The 25,359-nt window shown below is 42.9% G+C and overlaps 1 protein-coding gene across 1 annotated transcript in view; it reads right to left on the reverse strand.

The window, feature by feature from the left end:
• The window catches only part of TULP4 (TUB like protein 4), a 227,455-nt gene that overhangs the window by 140,103 nt on the left and 61,993 nt on the right, over positions 1-25,359 (reverse strand).

Genomic DNA, 25,359 nt, shown 5'->3' on the forward strand with positions numbered 1-25,359 from the left:
TCGTTAAGTTAGTAGCAGCCTTAAGGATCACTGTTACTGATCTGCATAAGCAGGTTGCTGAGCCTCCTCCACTCGGAGCTGAAACCCACTAGGTCCTGCTCAGCCTCAGCCTCAAGAACAGACCTTGACAGGGCTGGAGAAGCAAAACACACATGCCAGTGTGAGGGCCATGCTCATCTTGGTCCACAGGGCTGAGCGAGGGGGAGCAGGAGGCCTGACGCTGAGAGAGCGGCTGACCAAGCATCCATTCTTCATCCACTCTGGTTTCTCCTGGAGGAGCCTACGTAAGTGTGAGCATGTGTGCTCAGTACCACACTGTGCAGGACCATCTGCACGTGAAAATACAAGTCCAAAGTACCAAAGGACAAGTTCACACCCACCTGAGCTCTGTAAAAGCACACACAAACACGGAGAAAGACCACAACACAAAACCATGCATCTGTCAACATTTGGGATTTATGACAGTTATTTATTTAGGGTGACATTGTTGAAGTGACCAACTGTTAGAAACGCAGCATCTCAGCAAGAGAAGGGACTCTAAGGATAACGTACAAACATAAACGTTCAGAGAGAGAGGAAATCAAGAAAAAATCCAGGCAGCAGAGTTTGCATTTGATGAGAGAAACAATTTAGAAAACTCTTTAGATTCTTAATCAGAGAGAGAATCTAATCCAAACATTATTTCAGAAAAAAAATCTAATTGTGATAGGCAAGAAAGCTAGAGGAGGAGTTACTAGTGACTTGGTCAAAGAAGGCTTCTCTGAGGGAACAACCTTAAATAAGGCAGCATCTAAGTGTGACAAGGCACCAGCCGGGCAGGGGCCCGCTGGGTCAGGCCCTTAGGCCTATAAGGAGGTCGGCGCACAGTACTGCGCCTCGGGAGGGCAGGAGGAAGTCAGGGGCACGGGCAAGTCAGGAGCTAATCAAGTCAGAGGGGTGAGGGGATCTCCTAAAACTCAGCAATGTTACTCTGGCCACTGTGTGGACTAAAGGGACGTCCAGAGGGGAAGGAGGTGACCAGCTAGGTCAGTGCAGTACCCCAAACCAGAGACGACGGTGGTCAGACCAGGGCTGGCAAAACGGGAGGAAATGATTGGATTAGCAATGTATGCGTATATTTTATATTTCTCTATTTATAGGTTTATATATATGTGTATGTTAACATACATGTGTATTACTTTTTAAATGAGAAAGTTCTCTTATATATGAAATATGCAGATCTCTACTTTTCAATTAGTTATGAGGCAATAAAATGCAATGAGCTAAAAAACTATGCTTAAAATAATCTTTCTCTAATGATTCAGAAGACACTCTGGAATACTGTAATGCCTGAGGATCGTTTTATTAATGTCAATTACCCTTGCCGTGCAGGAAAATAAGGATTTCCAATTCATTGAAAGCTATATAAACCACACTTATTGTAATGGCTTATTTCAGACAAAAGTCCAACAAAAAGTTATTTGCCAAAATAAAAAGCCCTACCTGACATTTCTACATTCTGGAATTTCATAATGAACTTTACTTGGCATGTCTGCTACGGCTGTGGTCATATTTTACATCCAAATTTTGGCAAAAAATATGCACACACATTAAAGTCCAATGCCAAATTAACATGGAGCAAAGATCAGAGAATTATGGAATCATAATTATTCCAGTCGTGAGGACAGGATAGAAATGTTTTAGGAAGCAAACAACTGGCTGAAGGGGCTTTGCTTCAGCAAAAGCTGCAAGTCTAGACCAGTCTTAAATCATTAATTAAATACTCTGCCAAAATGAATCTTTAGAACCCAAAATACTGGACCTTTTAGTACTAAAAGAAGCCGACACAGATCCTTTTTATATTTGAGGAGCTAGATAGAGTGATAGAAACAATTCACATACTTAGTTTTCTTAGTGTTTTCATTTTAAGTCAAACCATTTGTCCTGACAGGTTAAAACACAAAGCCAGTGAAGAGCCTTGTCTTTTCCTCGTCCCACGCCTCCCAGCACTAACCTGAGCCCACGCCTCCCGGCACTCACCTGAGCCCACGCCTCCCGGCACTCACCTGAGCCCACGCACTCACCTGAGCCCACGCCTCCCGGCACTCACCTGAGCCCACGCCTCCCGGCACTCACCTGAGCCCACGCACTCACCTGAGCCCACGCCTCCCGGCACTCACCTGAGCCCACGCCTCCCGGCACTCACCTGAGTTGTGTTTCGTTTGGTTAGAAACATGCACACACAAAAAGCATACCAACAATGATTTAACCGCCATAGTCTGGAGAAGCGAAATCACAACACCGTTTTCAACCAGTTTCAACCAGAACCTGAGTTCTAATTTAGCTCAGCCCTTTGACCGGAAGCAGGGCAAACCTCACCTTTGGAGCTGGAGCTCCGCCCCTTTGTAGACAAGGCCCGAGCGGGCTCACAAGCAGCTCCAAGTTAAGTGCGCCTACGTGAGCGTGATTTATGCACAACTCCCAGCCCTCCTGGAGTCACTGTCTGTGAGCCCGGGGCCACCTGAACACACCGTCACTCAGAGACCCCTTTCCCTCTGCTCCCCTGCTGCTCTAGCTCCCTCCTGGCTGGTCTGGTGGAGCAGTCCTGGAGGAAGCGGGCCTGGCAGCAGACACAGAGTTCTATGTATATGTGCAGCAAACCATGATTTTGATGATTTTATTGGATTGTAATTGTGAAAAAGCATCCCCAAATTAAAACGTTTTGGCCCCAAGACATTGTTTATTTTGAATCCCATTGTTCACTACGGGAAGCCTAGCGGTTACCATTTATTGAGCATTTTTTCAGGGTCAAACGCTGTACCAGATATTTCATATATGAGATAAATATACATTACCCTCCTCAATCCTCATGACAGCCCGGTATGATTTTAAAATCCCTGCTTCATGGCTAAAGAACCATGTTGAAGATTATATAGCTGGTAAGTGACAGAACCAAGAGCTGATGCAGGGTCCCTCTGACTCCATGTCCTACGATCTTCACACCACGGTGTCTCTAATCCACCCTTCCCAAAGGTCAGTAATATGGGCAGCCGAGCACACGGGCCTGCACATTCACTGGAAGTACTACACATAAAACCTAGAACAAACATTCCATCATTAGTTGTTTCACTATTCCAGGAACCCTACATGCTTAAGACACCAAGATGGCTATGCAATCACTTCTCTGAATGAATCAGCCATGTTGGAGACATTTTCCCTCCACAGACAATCCACGCTATGTAGACAAAACACCAGTTTTCAGGATTCAGATCAAGTGTGAGCAAATGAACGAGAAAGTTAAGATGTGACTCATGTTAATAATACAAGCCTATGTAAATTCATCTTTTGAACGTGCAGCAGTTTCCTAAGCACGGTTTCAAAAAAAAGAGAGCCTTAAAATTGGTTAACTCTTTGGTCTTCCTTCACCTCTGCCACCTTTAGTGGCCCAGCAGCCCCTCAAAGGCTCTAACTCAAACAACATAAACCAGAGGAGCATGATGTGCATACCTCCTAAAAATAACAGAAGGCAATGAGTTCCATGCCCAGTAAGTGGTACAAACCATAAGCGATGAGTGACTGCAGAGTCACTAAGTACTAAAGGAGGAGGGCCCTCCACAACCAGCGGGGCCAAACGTCTGGTGCTTCAGGGAAAAGAGAGGACTAAACCGACACCACTTACCCTGGTGGTGTAAGAGAGAAGGCACCGCCTGAGGAGGGGACCCCCCACTCCCCGTGGAAGGTCGGAGGAGGGAACAGACAGCACGCTCACAAAAGGTATGGGGCCATGCGGTGGTGGTGGTGGATGGTCTGGGAGTGAGCCCAGGCTACTGCGTGGAACCACCTCCTTCCTCCACGACGGATAACACCAGCAAAGCTGTTCCCACCTGATACAGTGTGTGTGTTTACACGTGTGTGTGTGTGTGCGCGCGCGCACACGCGCGCGCCCTACCCTGCCCTCCTCTGCCCACCCCCACCCCCACATGCATACACACGGGAGGGGTGCACACACGGTAGAGGGTGGAGGGAAGGACATTCACTCAGTGACTCAGGGACAAACTTAAGAAAACAAAACTACATTAACGGAGACTTAATTCAGTAAACATGATTAGTACTCAACAGTTAACAAGCAGCCCTATAAACTGAATGTCTACACTACTGTTTGAAGTTTGTTGAACCTAGTGGCTAAATAAATACACAATTCTGATAAACTCCTTTCTCAGAAAATGTATTTTCACTAGTCACCAAATTACCAAGGTTATAATACACTACATCAAATGAAATTACAGATCTCTGAATATGCCTACTTAGTGGCTGCTATAGTTTTAAGAGCGTATTGGGGGGCCTACCCCAGAGGACAAGCCGATGCCCCTGAGGTCCAGGTCAGACCACACTCCTGCTTCTGTCCTCACAGTGAGCTCTTCCATTCAGTGCTCAGGGGGAGATTCACCTCAACTATGCTCACTTAGCCACTGGATCAATGTTCTCTGAGCTCCGTGACGCCTCTCAGGACAGTCCTGACAGGTGAGCATGGAGACGTGACGTTCTCCCCTCCCACCTGAGCCCCTGACACCTCTCAGAAAGTCCTCACAGGTAAGCGTGGAGACACTCACTCACCTGAGCCTGTGACACCTCTCAGGACAGTCCTCACAGGTGAGCATAGGGAACCGTTGCCCACCCAGAGTGCTTATACCTGCCTGCATGAGAAAGGCAGCCCTTGGGGACTCCCCCTAGGACTCCCCCTAGGATCTCAGACGAAATGGGACAGTGCTCCCACAATCAGGAGAAACCTTTGTCACAATCAAGGCCTACCTCAAAAGCCATGTTTGGGCCGGCCCCGTGGCTTAGCGGTTAAGTGCGTGAGCTCCGCTACTGGCGGCCCAGGTTCGGATCCCGGGCGCGCACTGACGCACCACTTCTCCGGCCACTCTGAGGCCGCGCCCCACATACAGCAACTAGAAGGATGTGCAGCTATGACATACAACTATCTACTGGGCTTTGGGGGGAAAAGTAAATAAATAAAATAAAATTATAAAAGCCATGTTTGTCCCGGAAATGTTCTATGATCATCCCTCCACCTCCAAAGTCCCCTCTTCCACCTCTGGTCCCTCCATGGTCCTCCAGGTAGTGATCGGGTCCCTGTGCAGACCTCACCTTGCAGCACCCTCACCTCTCTCTTCCTCACGGGAGGAGGCTGACTCAATGTCACCATATTGAACCAGCCCCTGTGGTAGGGAAATGTAGGATGGTCCATGCCCCGGGGATACAGAGACAGCCATCACTGCCCCTCTGCCCTCGGAGCAGTTCACAGTTCCACCACTTCTCTTCTGGCATGGATCTCGCCCAGAAAGAGTGGACAGGCACTGACTCAACAGATCTGCTGCCAAAGAATGTCCAAAATAAGGTTAATTGCCCTGCTCCTTCACCAAATTATGTTTCCTTTAAAGATGTAATTTTAAGTGCTCATTTTTTATTGTTGTCATTCGTTACACTTTAAAGTAAGATTTGTACTGAAGTGTTCCTGCTGGGTGCCCCCACAGCAGCCGATGTTTTCTCTATCACAGCAGCACCACCCTTTATTGTTACTGCTGTTGAAATTCCTCCTTCCTCCACTAGGCTGTGTGCTACTGAGGGCAGAGGCTGTACGGTAGACATTGGTTATTGCTGCCTCCACTCACTCCCTGCTTGTAGGGCACAGGCTTGATTTTCCCCTGGAACCACCACTCCCTACTCTCAACCTACATGCTAGAAAAGGGATGGCTCCATCCACCTCCGGCTCAGGCCTGGCCAATCAGAGCTTTGCCTCCCTTTGGCCACGGTGATTGGTTCAGGTTTGGGCACACGACTGATTCCACATAATAAAAGTCAAGTCCAGCACTTTTATTGGGGAAGAGCAGTCTCTCCTTTTCTTTGGCGTGAGAACTGGGAGACTATTAGCCTCAGGTTGCCAAGGGCAACCATGTTGGAGGAGCCTGCCTGTGACGCCAACACAGACAAAAGCAGAGATGGAAAGACACCAGCCCCAATGGGTCACGCCATGACTCAAATCTGATGGTTCTGGGATATTTCTAATTCCATGAGCCAATATACTCCTTTTATTAACTGCTTACGCTAATACGAGTCAATTATCTGTACCTGGAACCAAACATATCATAATTAATAAAATCTGTGTTCATCTCGTTCACCCCTGTAACCATAGCACCTACCATGGTAGCTAGCACATAGACGATGCTTTAATATTTTTTCAAACGAGTTGAATGAAAACTTAGGGTCAAAATAGTTTACATAGGTAGTTTTATTTTTAAAAATGTCAACAGCAAAACAATTGCCACAATTCATCTTCATTACGAAAAAATACAAAAAGTTGACTTTCCAGGCATAATAAATCTATTCTAGAAAAGAAGCTTTCCATTTATAGCAGTTATTATAAATCCACGGAACTTAAATGAATTTTATACTACATGGAAGTCTTGGCATTTCCTTCCAGATTAAGCTAAATCTATAGTAACCACTGACTGTTATGTGGCAACATGAATTGTTCTGTACTTGTGATCATTACAAAAGGGACACGGGCAACCTTAAGAGAACATCTGGCTCTGGGTCACACCTTTGAGATTTTAATTGGCTCTTTTTTCCACATAAGAAAACTATGATAGCTGCTCAACAACAGGGCCAAACGTTCCTAATAAATGTCATACCAGCTGAGAATGGATTTTCTTTTTAATAATTAAATTCTCCATTCCTCAGACATGAAGGAAATCTCATTATAGAAGTGAACCAGCAGAAGATAAGCTGGGGGGTTGGCGGTACTAATACTGAACGTGGCTTCAATATGAATTCATTATCATATTTTGAGTTGTTTTTCAAGTTGCTGGGATGGATCTGTAACGAGCAAGCCACACTTTCACCCAATCCTTTCTGCATCCAACAATGACCTCTGGCCATAGTTGCAAAAGGGTACAATTTAGGGCCATGAAACAAAGTCACATTGTGGTCTCTATGGTAATAAACCTGAAACATTAAGGCCTACCTCAATGTCACTGAGCCCCTAGAATTGATTTCCCCTTCCAGAACTAAGCCACACCAAGAAGAAATACACTACTTACTTTTTATTTTAAGGTGCCAAAGCCAAGTCCCTGCTCCCACAGAGTTTACATTCAAACAGAAAGGACAAAATGTCAAGGACAATCAACTTATCTGACCAATACTCTTAAGACCAATAATGTTCAAAAAGAAATTTTTAGAAGGAAGTGAATGTTTGGTTAAAAAAAAAAGACTCAAAAGTATTTAGTAGTTTTGGGGATATAACAACTAAATATATTAAAAGTAGGAAATAAAAGAAACTAGAATAATTTAGAACTTTCAAGCTGGAAAAGTTCTTAGAGACCACCTGGTTTTTAAGATAACAACAATTAAAGGTCAGAAAGGAGCTGGCCGACGGTCACCGATCCAGTGGCTACTGGAGCTGGAACAAACCCACGGCCCCCTCCTGCTGGTTCCAGTCCATCATCGAGGGCACGGGGAGTTCTAAAGAGACGATGGCTCGGATGCTCCCTGGCCCCCACTGTCATCTTTCACTGTATGAAATCATTACAACATTATCTTCAATTACTCAGTAACAGAGGGAACCTGCTCTCTTCCAGCCTCTGGAAGGCCATAAGCTCATTAGCAGAGGAGGCCTTCCACAGAAATCTCTACAGAGAAAGGGACCTGAGTCCCCTGCCTGCCTACACACAGAGTTCATCACTATCCCAAGTCTCTCATTGGTCAGGGTCATGGAGAATAGGCTAAGAAATGTCCCGACATATAACCTCTCTCCAGATAATCTCAGCCCTGCGGTAAAACAGGTCTCTTTTGATGGACTGAGACTTGGCAAGATGCTCTATGAAATCAGAAAGAAACAACCTTAAACAACATGACCCAGTTAACAGACAAGAATCTCAGGAAGACTGGATTGATCTTCGGGACTAACTCGAAATAGACGAATAAATCAAAGAGTTAAAAAAAAAAAAAAGAAAAAAGAGTTATATTCCAAATTCTGTCACTGACTGAAATTCTAACTTTACCTGAAGGGTAATCTCTCTGTTTTTTAGTCTATTTGCAGAAGGAGTTTAAAACCAGACGGCCTGGTAGACCTAGAGTGCTCAATTACCATTTGTCCTGCGGTGAGGAGGCCATGGATCAAAGACGCCATAACAAGTACAAAGTATATGGAGTTTTTCTTACTAGCAGTATTCTGTTATGAGTCTTTTCCGGAAACTAAAGAAAATATGTGTGAATTGCTCTATAACCGATGTGTAGGAAAAAGCTTTCAAATTATGATTCAAACTCCAGATGCAATAAAAGACTAATAAATTTGACTAGATAAAATTTTTTTTAAACTTTTGCATGGCAAAAAATAAGCAAAGTCAAAAGATAAATAACTAGGAGAAAATATTTGCAATAAATATCACAAATAAAAAAGACTAATATCCCCAATAAACAAAGAACTTTTCAAATTTGAAGAAGGCAAAGTGGCTAAAAATCCTAGAGAAAAATGGACAAAAGATGTGACTAGACAACTCATAAAATGGCCCTTAAATATTTGAAAACATGTTCAACTTCACTTATAAAAGATATCCAAATTGAAACTATACCGAGGTGCCATTTCTCATCTAGCAGATTGGCAAAAGTTCAAAGGCTTGATAATACACTCTGTTGGTGAAGCTGTGGGAGGAAAAGGTATTTTCATAGATTGCTGGTGGGAATGCAAAATGGCTCAATCATTACAGAAGGGAGTTTGGCAATATCTAACAAAACCACATATGTTTCCACATTCACACCTCAATGCAGCAATCCCACTTCTAAGAACTCACCCTGAGGAGATACCACCACCAATACGAATCTACACATGCACAAGCTTGCACTGCAGCATTATTTATAATTCCAAACTACAGGGAACTCCCTAAATACTCAAACTTGGAGACTGTCTGAATAAACTCTGGCACACACACAATGGAGCACCATAGATTGTAGAAAAGGAAGAGGATGATCTTCATGAGATGACGTGGAGTCACTGCCAGATGTAAAGTGGACAAGCAAAGGACAAACAAGTACAGATATAGAGATAGACAGATAGATAGATAGACAGACCTAACACAAATACAATGTTATAGGTCAATTATATCTCAATAAAACGGAGGGAAAAAAGCATATATAATATGCTCTCTTTTGTCACAGGAAGAAGAGGCAATAAGAAAACATAAATATATAGAGACACGCATACATATGTGCTTATTTTTACAGAAGATAATAGAAAAAATAAATCAGAAGGTAATGAGGTCTCTATAAGGTGGGTGGTGGGGATGGAAGGGATAAGGGAAGGAATGTCAGTCCTCTGGGTATACCTCTCTATGTGGTTTTTACTTTTGAATGCATGTTAATGTTCTACATATTCAAAACATTAAAAAATCAACAAGAATGGAAAGAGAAAAAATCCAAAAATGAAAACAAAACTAAAACAAATAAACCCAACCATATTTCAAATGAATTATTTAACCACACTGAAGGAGGAGTAGAGGGGAATCAATCCGAGCAACTTAAGAACATCAAGACTTGACTATGTGCACCTGTGAGGGCCAGACGGCATGGCAGGAAGAGCTGCAAGCAGCTTCGGAACTCTTGTCTGAAGTCAGCCGAGGCTGCCACAGCAACATACCATGGACTGGGAGGCTGAAACAACAGAAATTTTATTTCTCACAGTTCTGGAGGCTGGAAGTCCAAGATGAAGGTCCAGCAAGGTAAATTTCACACTGAGGCCTCCTCTGTTGGCTTACAGATGGCCAACACCTTGCTATGTGCTCTCATGACCTCCTCTTTGTGCTCTGTGGGGAGAAGCAAGCTCTGTGGCGTCTCTTCTTACAAGAGCACTAATCCCATCCTGAGGGCTCCACCTCATGACCTCATCTAAACATAATCACCTCCCACACACCCCGTCTCCAAATACCATCACACTGGAGGTTAGGGCTTCAACACATGAATTTGGGGGAGACACAAACATTCAGTCCATAATATCTTTTTAGTAGGTTGGCTTTTTGTATTAGTATGGGTGAAGAAATTCTGAAATTATTTTAGATTTATTATGTGATAGAGCCAATTATGGAAGAAAAAATACAAATATGAAATGAGAGAAGTCATGGGGGTGGTCTGGAACTGGAAATATTGATGTAAACTCATGATTTCTAAAATACACGTATATGCATATATGTGTGCATGTATGTATATATGCACGTATATATACATGTCTTTATCACCTCTCAGCTCCAAACACACGCTTCAATATCTGTTCTGTAATGAAGAATGGAATTCCCTTAAGCATTTCTCCTTTAATGTGAGCACCATGTTAAGATTTCTCAGTAGAGGGCACTGGAGGGACACTGTAGGAGGAAGAGGCTTCCTGCAACTCCCAGGGGTGGGGGATGCTGTGTGGGTGCGAGGAAATCCAGTAGAACCTGCCCCTGCCACTGGCCCAGAGTGTTCACACAGTCCCTCTTGTGACCTCGTAGCCTTGGCCTAGTGACAATCTTTCTGCAGTCCCCTCAACACATAAACCAGAGCCCCTGCCACCTCTCTGTACCCCCAGCTGCCCATGGCCCAGAGTGTAACACACGGAGTAGTCATTCCTTCTGCAAGTCCCCCTTCTCCCAGCCCCCACATGACCCATTCACCTTGAAAGCCTTCTGCCTCTAGAGCCCCCCTGCATACCACACCCAGTAGGTGGTGCTCACCTGCTCCCCTGCCTGCACTCCAGAGGGTTGTTTATGACTTGACTCCAGACCAGCTCAAGTCTAGCTAAGCCAACAAACTTCTCTGCTATCTGCTGGGATGGACCACACCTCCTCCATTGAGATCTGAACCCTTTCCAAGCCTGTCCTTCCTCGGGTCCTCTCCCTCAGCCCTAGGGGACCATATAGAGTTTCCTCATATCTTAGAGCTACTCTTTTGTCAGTTAATAATTCTTTATATTAAACTTTCCCTGTTTAACCTACTATGTGGTCTCTGTCTCCTGACTGGGCCCAGACTTCTACAGCACGTGTGTATGTATATTTGTACGTATGTAAGTATGTCCACTGAAAGGGCCTGGTAGCAAAGACACCCCAGGAGCAATGAGCACATCTAGAGGCCAGATCTTGGTTTCTAATACCATACCCTTCCCTGGCCCCCACCCCCCCTTAAAGCACACAGCACTCCTCAGAGACATGACTGTTTCCAGACCTGGAGCAGCATGAGTACAAGATGAGGCTGGAAGATCTTGCTATGTCTATGAGGGTGTCCAGAGGCACCTTCAATGATTGGGGTGCATCAGAAGGACACATCAACCTGAAGGGGCTCCCAATGGCCAAATCTGGAACAAGGTGAGCAAAACTGGGTATAAATAATGAAGTTCAATAAGCACTGAAGGAAAAAACTGCAATCCATGCGTTCATATGGGTAACAGACAGGTAAGTGGATGGAAGGATGGATGAACAGAGGAGAACGCGGAGTTCTTGCTTACACAGAAATGTCCACTGGCAACATTCTATGAAGGGAGTACTGGAATTGAAAATCACCATTTTGCAACCATCATAGTAAAGACTGGTTCAAACAATCATCAACAGATGAGAAATCTAGGGAGAAAATTTTGATAAGGAACAGGATATTTGCATGGTTTTAAAGTGGCCTCCCACAAACTGCTTATCAAATGCAAGGGAAAAACACAGAAACTATACAGCTAGGAAATGGGACAACACTTTGGCCAGGTGATCAAAATTAACACCCGCAATGAGGGGCAGACAGATACTGTGGGCTCACATTGACACCCTGAGAAGGAGACAACATCCAGCATTGCTTAGGGAGTATTTGGCTGGGGATGATTAACCTGAATTTAATAATAATAATAACAACAACAATCAGACAAACTACAAATGCAGAACCTTCTATTAAAGAGGGAGAGGGGTATACTTCTAAAATGTCAATGTCATGAAAGACAAAGAAAAACTGAAGAACTGTTCCAGATTAAAGAGATCTAAACACACATAACAACTAAATGCAATTTGTGATCCTAAACTGGATCCTGAGGAAAAAAACTGACAAAAGTGGAATATGGACAGTACATTAAGTATTGAACCAATGTTAAATTTCCTGACATTGATAACTGTACCACTGTGGTTAAATGAGAGAATGTCCTTATTCTTAGCAAATAAACACTGAAGTATTTCAGGGTAAAAAACCAAGATATATATTCTCAAATGGTTCAGGAGGGGAATATATATATACATATACACAGAGAGAGAGAGAGAGAGAGAGAGAGAGAGGGCGCGCACAAGCAAGCACAGGTTAACAATAGGTGAATTGAAGAAAAGACTGAGCATTGTTTTTACTTTCTTGGAACTTTGATGTAAGATGGAAATTTTTTCCAAATAAAAAGGTTTTAAAATGCCTTTTATCCAAGGTTCTAAGACATACATTAATAAGTTCTCTGGGGTAAGCATGCAACTCTGCCACAATCCTCAAAAAAAAAAAAAGAATTGTCCAAAACTATGCAGTCTAATATAGTAGCCACTAGCCATACGGCAACTGAGCACTCGAGAGGGCAGCTAATTCGAATTGAGATGTGCCGGATTTCATAGACTTAATACGAAAAAAAGAATATAAATTATCTCATTAACAGTTTTTTTATTGATTACATATTGAAATGATATTTTAGATATATTGGGTTATATAAAATATATTATTAAAATTCACCTTTTTTTTTACTTTTTAATGTAGCTACTAAAAAATTTAAAAGTACATATGTGGCTCATATTACATTTCTATTGCACAGTGTTGACCTAAAATATAATAGTGATTTTTTTAAGAGATGCTGATCTCTTAACAAGTATTCCGTTACTAGGAAAAAATGTCAATTTATATTACAGATCCTGACTCCCCCAAGGTGATTTCAATCTTGGAAATGAAGTAGTTAATTAGGGTTTTTAAGGCATAATTAAGAGGAAAGAAAATTTTAAGGCCTAGGAGACAAGAACTTGGTCATGTTGCTTAAGTAATTCCCTAATTAGCCACAAATGCCATCTGTAGTAAATTTCCTGAAAACGGGAAAGAATAAAATCTGAAATCGTGAAACTATCAAGCAAATGGAGAGACAACAGGTGGTTTTCACACTTTTATTTTCAAACTATTTGAACAAAATGAATAAAATCAACTTCCCAACCCCTAAACATTAACTTATAGAATCTTATAAACAAAGCCAATCCACACTTATTTCTGCTACCAAGGAGTTTACAAAATAGACCTTACTGACAATGATGTTATTTCCAAGGCTATTTATTTTTCTATTTTAAGGCTCTAATTAACAAACACTTCCTTAAACCCAAAAAATTTAAGAAGCAAAGAAAGAGAAGAACAGAGCTAAGACAGACAAAATTGGTTTTTGCTTTGAACACTGTTCCAGGGATTATATAGAGGGAGCAGAAGAAAGGCTGGAAGTGAGCTTGAACAGGAGGATTACTTCAGGATAAAGAAAGGTCCCGAGGGCGGAGACAATTTCCTCTGCATTTCAGTAGACCAAATCTAACTAGGCCAAGCAGAAAAAACAACAAATGCAGTATGAATTCCATAAAACAGCAACAACGAGGACGAGAAACCAAATGTAGGTTGCCAGAAGGTACAATAAAAATACCCAGCAGTAGAATCTTGGGCAAAATGCACAGGCACGTTTGTTTTGGAAGTTCAGAGTCAAGCACGTGGGTGGACCCAATTAGAAATACCAAACGGTTGCACAGCATAGACTCCCCTGTTCTCTCTCCCCTCGCACCCCAGCCCCATTCCATCCCAGACCATGCCCCAGAGAGATGACTTTAATCGACTTCAGATAAAAACTTCCTATACGATTATGATACCCACTGCCCAGTGCACCATGGATCCACTTCCGCGTTATGCCCAACAGCCTCCCTGTTGAGAGATCAAGAGACGGCTCCAAGTACACCTGAGGCCACAAGTTGGGTTCTGTGGGCTTGGGTAGAAACAGGCAGGATGAATGAGCTCTGCTCAAGACTAAGTCAAGGATGCTCTGCAGTTAAGGAACTGACACAGATGAGGGGCCCAACGTCCCAGAATCTCAAGTCTATAATAAAACCAGTGGCACAAGCCTAGCTTTCCTCCCAGCTGGGACACCTCCCACCTTGCTCCTAACCCCTCATCTGCCTCCCGCCTCACATTTCATTCCCAGATTTTGCAATCATGAGGCCACTTCTCAGCTGAGAGGCCGTGGCTCCTCTGTTTTAGCCTTGGAAGGAAATGCAGATGGGTAAAACACCCCAGGATGGCAGTCTAATCATAATTAAACAAGAACTCAGACTAAACGAGCTCTTTGAGGGACACCGTCTGCAGATTACATCTTCCAGTCACCACAACCACTTCAGAGGGCAGGTGCTACTGTTCCCTTACAGACAATGCAACCGGGGCAGAGAGAAATAAGTAACTTGTCCCAAATCACACAGAAAGGAGCTCAGCTCAAACCCAAGCAGTCTGGCTCAAGAACTGACAGGTTCACCTATTAATAAATCATGAACACAGATTCTATACTTAGGGAAATATTTATTTGCCAGGACTTCAGTAATAATCTCATTCTCTCTCTTTTTGACATAATGCAGCTTGAAGCCGCCTCCCTAGGAGGCTATTACCAAAAAAATTATTGCCTTGTACCCACATCCCTCTCTCATTCTGTCTAGCAAAAATACACCCCAAAGACAGTGTTTTCCATATGTCTAAGTTACTTTCAGACATGACCATTTATTTCTATTATGAGAAAAAAAAATTAAACAAAACAAACTGCTAAAGGAAAAAAATGAACAATGGTGATATTTTGACAAATTCTATTTTCTTATTAAAATATAATTCTGGGGCCGGCGCAGTGGCGCAAGCGGTTAAGTGCACATGTTCTGCTGCGGTGGCCCAGGGTTCACCAGTTTGGATCCCGGGCATGCGCTGACACACTGCTTGGCAAGCCATGCTGTGGCCGCATCCCATATAAAGTGGAGGAAGAGGGGCACGGATGTTAGCCCAGGGCCAGTCTTCCTCAGCAAAAAAAACGGGAGGATTGGCAGATGTCAGCACAGGGGCTGATCTCCTCACACACAAAAAAAAAGTTAAAAAAAAAAAATATATATATAATTCTATTATACTCTTTGTTTAGGGAAAATAAATCTATATTTAATGACTTTAAGAACTTTTAAAAATATCTTAACAGGAGACTTCTGATTTAAGATGTCAAAACAAAGATGAACCTAATCCTTCTCTTAGAAATCACCTCATGACAGGGAGCACGAAAACAAACACAAAGGCCATCTTCCAGGGTGCCCAAACTACAGCGCACGAAGACAGAAAATGAGTGAGGAGTGGCACTGGCTTCAGAGAACACAGCAAGGCCAAACTGGGTGCCTGCAGAAAGGTGCCCAGGAAAAGACAGCCTGGGAAGCTCAGGCATGAGGCTGGGGTACTGGGAGAGGTGCAGGCTGGGCTGAAACCAGAGGGCTTGGGTGAAAAGCCACACATGGAACACATTAGCTGTGGGAACCCACACCACCAGATGAGGCTCCCTCCCTCGGAGCCATCAGAGACGGAACCAGGCAATTCTCCCCACCAGCTTCGGACACTGAAGGCTCATTCCCCGGGCAGAGAGAACCACAGGAACCAGTCTTGAGGATACCAGGCACAGCGAGGACAATGACAAGGACTGAAAACAGGGGTGACTTTCTGAGAGGTTAAGAGTGTGGAATCTTGAGGGGTTCCAGAGTCCAGTCTCAGCTCTGTCAATCAGGAGAGATGCGTTACCTTGGTCAAGCTGTTCCTGTTAACATCTCTGTTCCTGTTTCCTCATCTATAGAATAACGGTGATAATGGGTTCAAAGTCAAGGAGTAGATGTCAGGATTAAATGAGTCAGAGCTCTGAGAATGTTGCCTAACGCACTGTAAGGATCAACAGACAGAGGCTCCTCCTCCTGCTCCTTCCACTGTCACTACCTCTCCCTCAGCACACACACACGCACACACACACACACACACACACACATGCACCTGGGCTCTCAGAACGCTGGCAGCTGGAGTAAATTCATGGGTGTGTGATCCAAAGGGCCTTATCTAGAGAAACTGAACAACCCCAGAGAAACATGCCTGGATGCTGACTTTGGGAGGTTGGCCACAAAGCAGTTGGCTCCCCCCCATTACTCCATAGGAAAGCCCATCAGCTGAAACATCCCCCCCACACACATACACAGCAGTGCCAAACAGCTTTATAGTACCTTACTTTTAAACATCACCACAAAATTTCAGAATATCTAGGATAAAGAGCAGATGCCAAAACTTCCAAACTATTTTTAAAAGGTCACATATAAGGGATTTAGAATAATAATAATAGTAGTCAATTTTACCAAGCCCTCATGATGTACCAGGCACTGTTGTAAATGCTTTACATATACAGTCAGGTGCCACATAACGACATTTCAGTCAATGACAAATGGCACATATGATTAGTGGGCCCATAGGATTAGTACGACAGAGCCTAGGTGTGTAGTAGGCTATATCATCTAGGTTTGTGTAAATACACTCTATGATGTTCGCACAATGATGAAATCACCTAACAATGCATTTCTCAGAATGCGTCCCTGTTGTTAATTGACATATGACTGTAGTAACTCATTTAATCCTTACAACAAATCCTATATGAGGAAAGTACTATTTATAAACCCATTTCACAAATGAGAAGATTACAGCACAGGGAAGTTAACACAGTTAAAGCTAGGATTCAAATGGAGTCCAACGTCAGAGCCTGGACTCTTAACTACTATGCTTCTCAATAATAATTCTGCGAGTTTGAAGACTATAGAAAAATGCCTTCAAAATTCTGAAAGCACCACCTCTAAATCTATACCTAGCCAAACTATCAACCCAAAGTGAAGGCAGAAGGAAGACATTTTTAGGCATACAAGTCTTAAAATTCACAACTTAGAAATTCTCTCTTAGGAAGATACTGGAGATTATGCTCCAACAAAAACAAGGAGTTAAACCAAGAAAGACAATATCCAAGAAACAAAGGACCCAAGGGGCAAAGGGAATTCCCACAATGATGAAAGAAGGAAGGACAGGAAAAGTGCTGGGTGGCAGGCCACTGAGCAACCAACCCAGAGAGCAGGAGGACCAAGGACCCAGATGGAGGCCTCCAGGAAGAAAACACAAACAAAAAGAACCAATAAATCATCTTATTGGTGTGAATGTGTAGAAATGTATTGAAGATGTAGGAAGATTCACAATAGGTAAAGAAACCACATCACTGGAAAAAATAAGACAATTTTTATCATGAGGGAAGAAAAGTTGAACAATAAAGGAAATATAATCATAGAACTCTACATGGCTCATTTGGGCACAATAGTGTCACAGTTTACATAACGTAAATGATGAATATTGAGTTAACCAATTATTATGACAGAGCAATATTGGGATGATTAGGTAATGGAGCCAAGCTGGGTTGTATGATTAAGAAAGAAAGAGAGAGAAGACAGCTAGATCACCTACCAAGATGGGAAAGTCAAGAGACAAAATCCCAAAACTGATTAATCAAAAAGATAATAACGTAAGCCTCTGGTGAACAGCCAGAACAGGAGGCAGGTGGGAAGGAGAAGGAGACAGGAGTTGGAACACTGCTATTTTTCTTTATCAGCATTTTCCCATGTGTAAGTATTACTGTGATAAAAATTAACTCACATTACTGAGCTCTGGTATAAAAATAGATAAGCCAACCTAGGTGAAATGAAATTCTGACCTTAATATACAGAAATACTTCTACTTCTGCCTCTTTGTGAGAACAGTTTCCTGTTCAAAATAAGAATTCATAAGACACAAGTAAAAGAGCTGTTTCTCAGATACCTTCTGTCTACAATAACTGGTTACACTCTTCTCTCAAGAGTCCAACTAGGCCCATCCATACACTATCGTAGTATCATGGTGACTGACATTTAGATGCTACTTCTTGAAGACTATTATTTCCATAATACATTAAACATAGCCAATGCTGTCAACTCTTAGTTATCCACATTGGTGGACGAATACGCTGAACTGAATCATAATTTTTATACTCACATCTGATTTTTCCAACACTTCTATTTCCAACACTTCTATTTGAATACAACAGTCTTCTAATGGTCTTGGAACACAACCCAAACCAAAAGCATTGCTTCTTTCACCTCACAATCATTTATCACTGTTGCTTTTATCACGACTATTCAGGGTTTGGTCCCTCAGCCCCAGCAGCTTTGCCTGGCACTGCTCTCCAACACCTCAGCAAACTTCTCACTGGCCAAAACACACGCCACAGTCACTCACAACTCTGTTTCTCTGCTCATTACGGTTCATCTTGTTTGAAGCAGTGTCTTCTTACAGAAGGAAAAACACGGACATGAATCCAAGTCCCAGGTCTGCCATCATCACTATCTAGCTCTGTATCTTAGACAACTTCCATAACGTCTCTGAACCTCAGATTCTTCAACCAGATTGCAGGGATAATAAAACAAAGCTGGAGAGACTTGTTACACGAGAGTTAAACAAAATAACAGACATAAAGTACATAGAAAATTGTGGCCAAATAATATATGGCAACTGTCACCAGCAGTAGCAACATTATTTCCATGGAAACCATATCCATCCTCTGACAAGCAGGTCATCTGGGCAGGAACAGCTCCTCCTTTGTCATTGCGGAGCCAGAGCCCAGCAGCATCAGCCTAGGTGGGCTCTCAAGTGTTTACAGAGCCCAAAGGGGCTTTGAGAGCCAGCTCATGCCACCCCCACCCCGGCCAGAAGCTTTACCCACACTTCTGGCCCTCTGCTCATCCTCTGCTTTACTGTAGCATTCAGTGCCCCCAGCAATCCTCCACCCAGGTTTTCATGCCTCGTAAAAAACAAGACACTCTCACCAGGAAAATTAAGTTAACTACAGCTGTATTGAGGAAATTAAAAAAATATATTTTTAAAATAACACATTTATTTCATTCACATACTGCTCCATCCTCCCAGTCTCACTATGAAGATCCTTTTATTCCGTTTTCCCACTCAGGAAATCATTAATACTAAAAAGCTGGCAGATAAAAATGGAGCATCCACCAGACTCTAGACGGTACATTTTATTATTTTAAATTCCTTCCCAGGATATAAAATTAGATAAGTTTCCATTATTTGTTTCACTTTTAATACAGCAAAATTTATCTGCAAAAAGTACAGGAAAGATTGAGGAGTTGTGGTTTTGCAATGCATATCTTTATATGTTATACAGCTTTGAAATCTGCTGTGCACACCACCAAAGCCGCAAACATTCCACAGGGCAGCCCCAAGCTTGTTCTGCCCCTATTACACTTGCACAGGCATCCTAAGAAGGGCTTTCCTCCACTGACTGCAGTCACAGAACAGTAGCCCCGGGTTCGCACTCTCTGGATGCAACATGCCTACGTGATGGAACACCTACAGGGCCTACCTGGGAAGGACACAAGACAGACACGGCCACCTAGCATGCTAAAATATGCCCAAGAGGTGGTTGCTTTACTAGAAGAGCCACCTTAAGTGAGTCCTTAATGCTAAGTCACTAACAAACAATCTTTAACTCAGATAGGTCATGAACGTGAATATGAAACTTTTCAAACTTGACTACAAGCGCATGCTGATAAATAAGCACAAAAACAACCTTATCTGAGCACTTCCATAAGCCAGATTATTAAGGTAGCACTTTGATTAAACCTTCTGCCACTGAAATTAATCAAAGTACAGAATGCTCCAATGGATAAAATCCCTGTTACAAATCACAAACATTTCAGACCATGATGGAAAGGAGCAAAGAACAACAACTCGTCTGTCCAACGGGGATTTTGTCCCAGGGCAGGAAAAAATGTATAGGTCCTTGTCCAGCCAGATTCCGAGAGCACCTTCCTGGTACGTATGTACGTGATGTGATGAGTTGAAAAGTCATGTGCTTAGGCTGGAGCCAAAGGGAAACATGACACCTTCATGTCGCACAGAAGAGAGAAACTACTTCTCTGAAGCTAGAACGTGGCTTACTCTTCCTGCATCACTCAGAAAAAGACTATCAAATTTTAACTGTTCCTCAAGGCCCCACTCAAAGGTCACCTTTGCCACAAAATCTCTGGTAAACCTCACCCTTAATTCCTTCAATGACCCAGGCTTTCTTCCCGCACTGAACTGAAACGCAAATGGAGAAAGAGATGCAGGTACACACCTCACCTTCACTGCTCGACTGGGGACCCCATGAGGTGGAATCGTGATCTACACTGCCCCACAGCAGCAAGCACACACAGTGCCCGGCACATGACAGATGCAATAAATATATGCTGACTGCATATGCGCTTCCAAATCTTAAACGTGAAACAAAAATCAAAAAACGCTGTCTCTGGCCTCATGTGTCAGACTAGTAACCGAATTTAAGGGTAGTAAGTGGTATCATAAGGACTGGAAAGTAAGAATATAGTTAAGTCAATAGGATAGCAGGTAACATCACCATTTATATACATGGCATTCACCCTTTCCAAAAATGTATTCTCATAACAACTCTGAAAGAACGGAATCATCATTTCAAGTTAACCATGAGTAAACTAACGACTTGAACGACGAGGACAGGACCGTACAAGGCAGTTAAGTGGTAGAGCCAGAACTTCTTGAAATGGAGATGCGACAAAACAGGATCAGAGGGGGAAAAGAACAGGCATTGCCACAGAAAATAAAATACAGTCCTCCCTCCGGTCCATCACTATGACACCATGGTAGGTGATCACAAATCTAGCAGAAGTCATGTTTTATGAAAAATTTATAAGGAAGATAAAAAGTTTGCAGTGACTTTTCACTGGCTTTAACCCAAAATTAGCCAAATTTTCTCACTAGAATTAGTGTCTAGATCCTTAAATATGTTAAATCTTGTATAAATGTTTTAAAATCCCAAGTGGTTTTCAAATCTCTCCTAAGTTTAAGGAAGTTGATCACCACCACACACGGTGATACAAAAACAGGACCAGGCTTGGCGGTCCACCAGCAGCTCTAGGTCTTCTAGAAAGGAGAGTGAACCAGAGAAAGGAGGTTTTCAGACTCACTATGAAGCACAATAGAAAACAAATATTCAAATGCAAGGGAGATCATTCTTATAACCTAGAAATTTCCATTCTTTTTGGAATTGTGACGTATGTCATATCATGGTTTTAGGAAGAAAAAGATAATTAAAGTACATTAGATATAAACTTTTTAGAATATTTTAACAACACTTGAGAAATTAAATATACACTCTTAAGCAAAGCCCTCCACAATGGGTTTAACAGCAGAGTTTAAGTCAAAAGACGGGTGAGGCGGCTGGTACCAGCGTGGTAGGAAAGAAGAAGGAGAGAAGCAGGCGTGTCTGGTGCCAGCGTGATGGTGAAGAAGAAGGAGAGAAGCAGGCATGTTTAGATATCATTTAGAAGTCCAATACAGTGGGAGGTCTTGCTAATAACTGGATTCGGGAACAAGGAAAGGGTAGGGAGATTTCTCCATTGTAAGTGTGAGTGACTGGCTGGTCTTAGGGCCATCTACTGAGATGGAGACGACAGAGGGTGGAACAGGTTTGGAGGCTGAAGGGCAGTGGGAAAACGAGTTTTCTCTGGGTGACTTGCAGTTTGAGATGCCTAGTGACTGCTGCTCAATTCTGTATCTCATGTATCAAGTCAAAGAATGGAGTCTGGAACCAGAGGGTGATGGCAGGCGGGAGATATAAATTTGGTAGTCATCAGCATCTAGGTGGATTTAAAGCCAATTTAGAGATCATCTAGAAAAAGATGCATGCCTGGGGCCCTCGAATATTTAAGGATGAGGTGGAAACAGGCAGAGCCAGCAAAGAAAAATGGAAAGCAGAGGTCAGAAAGGTAAGAGAAAACCAGGAGAGTGTGGTGTCCTGGAAAGCAAGAGAAAATAACATCTCAACTCCACTGAATGCTACCAAGACAGCAAGTGCAGTAAAGGGACCCACGAGTTTAGCCATGTGAAGTCACTGGGAACGTGACCACTTCAGTAGAGTGGCAGGGAAAGAAGCCACACTGAAGTGGGCTAACGAGTTAAAGGAAATTAAAATAAATAAGCTACATTTTAAACAATGGGAAGGTGAGGAAGTTAAAACCACAAGAATAGACAACCTCTCAGGAAGTTTTACCAACCCACACAAGCAGATAACTATAATAAAGCCTTACCAGTGCAACCACAGAAGTCTGTTCAGTGCACAGTAGGGGCAAGCGGCGGGTGGGAGGACAGAGGTCAGAAAAAGCTTCTCAGAGAACGAAGTAACCAAATCTAAGAATCCAGGTGAGACCATTCCTATGGTGGACGTGTCCCTATAATGAAACAAATTCCACCACACATGCAGGACCGCCTGTCTGCTCTTAAGTGAAGAAAATCTCGTTAAATGAAGAATCAGTACTAAAACTTGCATGACATCAATAATATCTGCAAGAAACTGTTTTCTAGAAGAAAAACATTCCCAAGTTTCTCAGCTGTGAAAGCAGCAGAATACTGGATCTGACGTCTGTAATTTGGTTATGTCCTATGAACAGAAAGAGACGCATGATCTTGCCACAGTTCTGACTAGGGTTTATAGGGCACGTCGGGATGGGGGCAAGGGGTTTTCTGCTCATTGTGGTGGAAGGGGCGTGAAGAGACGGTAACTACGCAACGGACAGAGATGAGTTAAATGTCATTCTTCCCGGAAATGAAAAAAAGATAAAACTCTTCAGAGGCTGCTTTCCATGATTCCCTTAAAAGAAGATACAGGTTCACAATCTCTTCCTCAAAATCCTCGCGGCCAGATAAGTTTTGAAATTTGGAGTTTTTGAAATTTTAGAAAAGTAACACGAGGCAGATACCATCAATTATATAACAGCCCAGCAGGGGCTGGGCAACTCCCCTAAATAAAACACATGGATACTTCTGGGGCTGCAGTGACAGGACGATGACAGACAACAGCCTCACATCAGCGCAGGGCCTGCCATTAAATTAGTTACACAAAAACTTTCCATTTTCAGAGCGCTTAGATTTCACAACTATGGATAAGGGACTGTGGACTTACATGGAACACAAGTTTTAAGAAAGTAAAGATAAGCTGAAGGAGAACGATAGGGCCCGGGGTTCAAATTCCAGCTCTCCTCCATACGAACTGCATGAAAGCAGACAAGGTATTTAACACTTGTAAGCCTTAGTTTTCTGACCTGTAAAATGGGAGCAATGATATCTATCCCTAAGTATGCTGCAAAAACCACACCAGGCAATTAGGTTGCGAGGTGCCTGGTGCCATGTCCGGCACACGGCAGTAGGATGACCAGCCATCCCAGTTTGCCGATGACTTTCCCAGTCTTAGCCCTGACAGTTCCACAGCCTGGGAAACCAGGACGGCCGGTCACCCTACTTGGCAGGCACTCAGTAAATAGGAACTATTTTAATATTAAGAATAGATATTAACAAAAGTAAAAATGCAAAATGGAAAGATCACATGAAATAGTTTCAATGGTGAAACGTCCATGCCACTGGGAATTATAATCACCTCTTTTGTGGTAGGCAGAATTCTAAAATAGCACCCCTGGTGTGCACATCCTGGATAATCCCCTCCCCTGGAGGATGAGTGGGCCTGATCTAGTCAGGTAAGCCCTTTCTCAGAGATGGAAAGTCAGAGAAATTCAAAGTTACAGCAGATGCTCTCCTGCTGGCCTTGAAGAGGCAAACGGCCCTGTTGTGGAGAGGGCCACGTGGCAGGGAATGGGGGCCTGCCACTGGGAGCTGAGGGCCTCGGTCCTACACCTGCAAGGAACTGATTTCTGCCAACAATCTGAACAAGCCTGGAGGAGGACCCTGAGCCTCAGATGAGATCACGGTCCCTGCTGACACCACATTTCCCAGCCTTGTGAGGCACCAAGCAGAGGACCAGCTACACCAGGCCAGGACTTCAGACCTACAGAACTGTGAGATACCAAGTGGGTATTGTAAGCCACTAGGTTTGCGTTAATTTGTCACAAAGAATTAGAAAAATACATCTTTTAAGAGGTTATCCACTTCAAAATTAGAGATATATACATGCATATGTATATATGTGTATGTGTGTATAGTAACTATAAAGTATTTGTAAAACATAATTCCTTGCATAAACTACTTTTTTTAATATGAAAAATTCAAATTCGAAAGAAGCTTCTAACACAACTGAAACTTTCATACATTGATGGTGAGGGTATAAAAATGGTAAAATCACTTTAGAAAACTGGCAATTTCTACTAAACCTAATGTACACCTACTCTACAACTCAGAAACTCCATTCTGAGTGCAGAGACCCACAAAAAGACACACACAAGAATGTTCACGGCAGGTTTAGCCAAAACCTGGAAGCAATCCAAATTCCCATCAACAGGAGAATGGAAAAACTGTGGTTTCTTCCTTCGATGGAAAACTAACATCAATTAAAAAGAACTAATAGCAGACACAACATGGACGAATCTCACAGATATCACGTTGAGCAAAAGAAGCCAGACACAAAGAGGATATAATGAATGACTCCACTGACATGAAGTTCAAGCACAGGCACAACATGTCTGTGGGGACAGAAGTCAGAGTCTGGGTCACCTCTCAGCAGGGTGCAGAGCCTGGGAAGGGGCCGCAGGTACCTGTGACAGGCAGTGGAAACGTCCTACATCTATATCTGGTTGGAGGTTACCCAGGTGACCGTGCAGGTAAATAATCGTTGAGACATACGCTGAAGATTAATGACTTTACTGTATGCCACACTTCAGAAATAGTCTTCCTCCTTTACAGCAACTAATCAATAACCATCTAATGACATTTTAAGATGGATTCCTCATAAGAAAACACACAAATAAGCCAGTGAACAGTGCAGCACGAATAGTGTTACCATGCTATGCAAGTACATCTCTTCTTTAAGCACAGCACCTAACACTTAAGCATTCTCAATAAATGTTGGTTGAACCAATGTCACAGATAACGACACTGTTCATGTTTTAGAAGCCCAGAGAAATCTATAGGTGCATAATATCCTCAATATAATATACCCAATAGATGTGAAAAACTATGACTCTTATCCAATTAATTACTTCTTTCATTGCTGACCAATTAATTCCTTTGTTCACTTCCAAGTACAGGAAATATAAGCTAGGTGTTTAACCTTCACCAAAGCAATGCCGATGGTAACTGTGTAGTGTGAAGACAGCACCGCCTTCACTGTTTACACTGCTTGTCTGACACTGGGGCAGGGACTCTTTGCCATGGATACAGGGTGACCATAAAGGCTCAGAGCATGACGAG

Source organism: Diceros bicornis, chromosome 39 (assembly GCF_020826845.1).
Source record: "Diceros bicornis minor isolate mBicDic1 chromosome 39, mDicBic1.mat.cur, whole genome shotgun sequence".
NCBI classification, from domain to species: domain Eukaryota; kingdom Metazoa; phylum Chordata; class Mammalia; order Perissodactyla; family Rhinocerotidae; genus Diceros; species Diceros bicornis.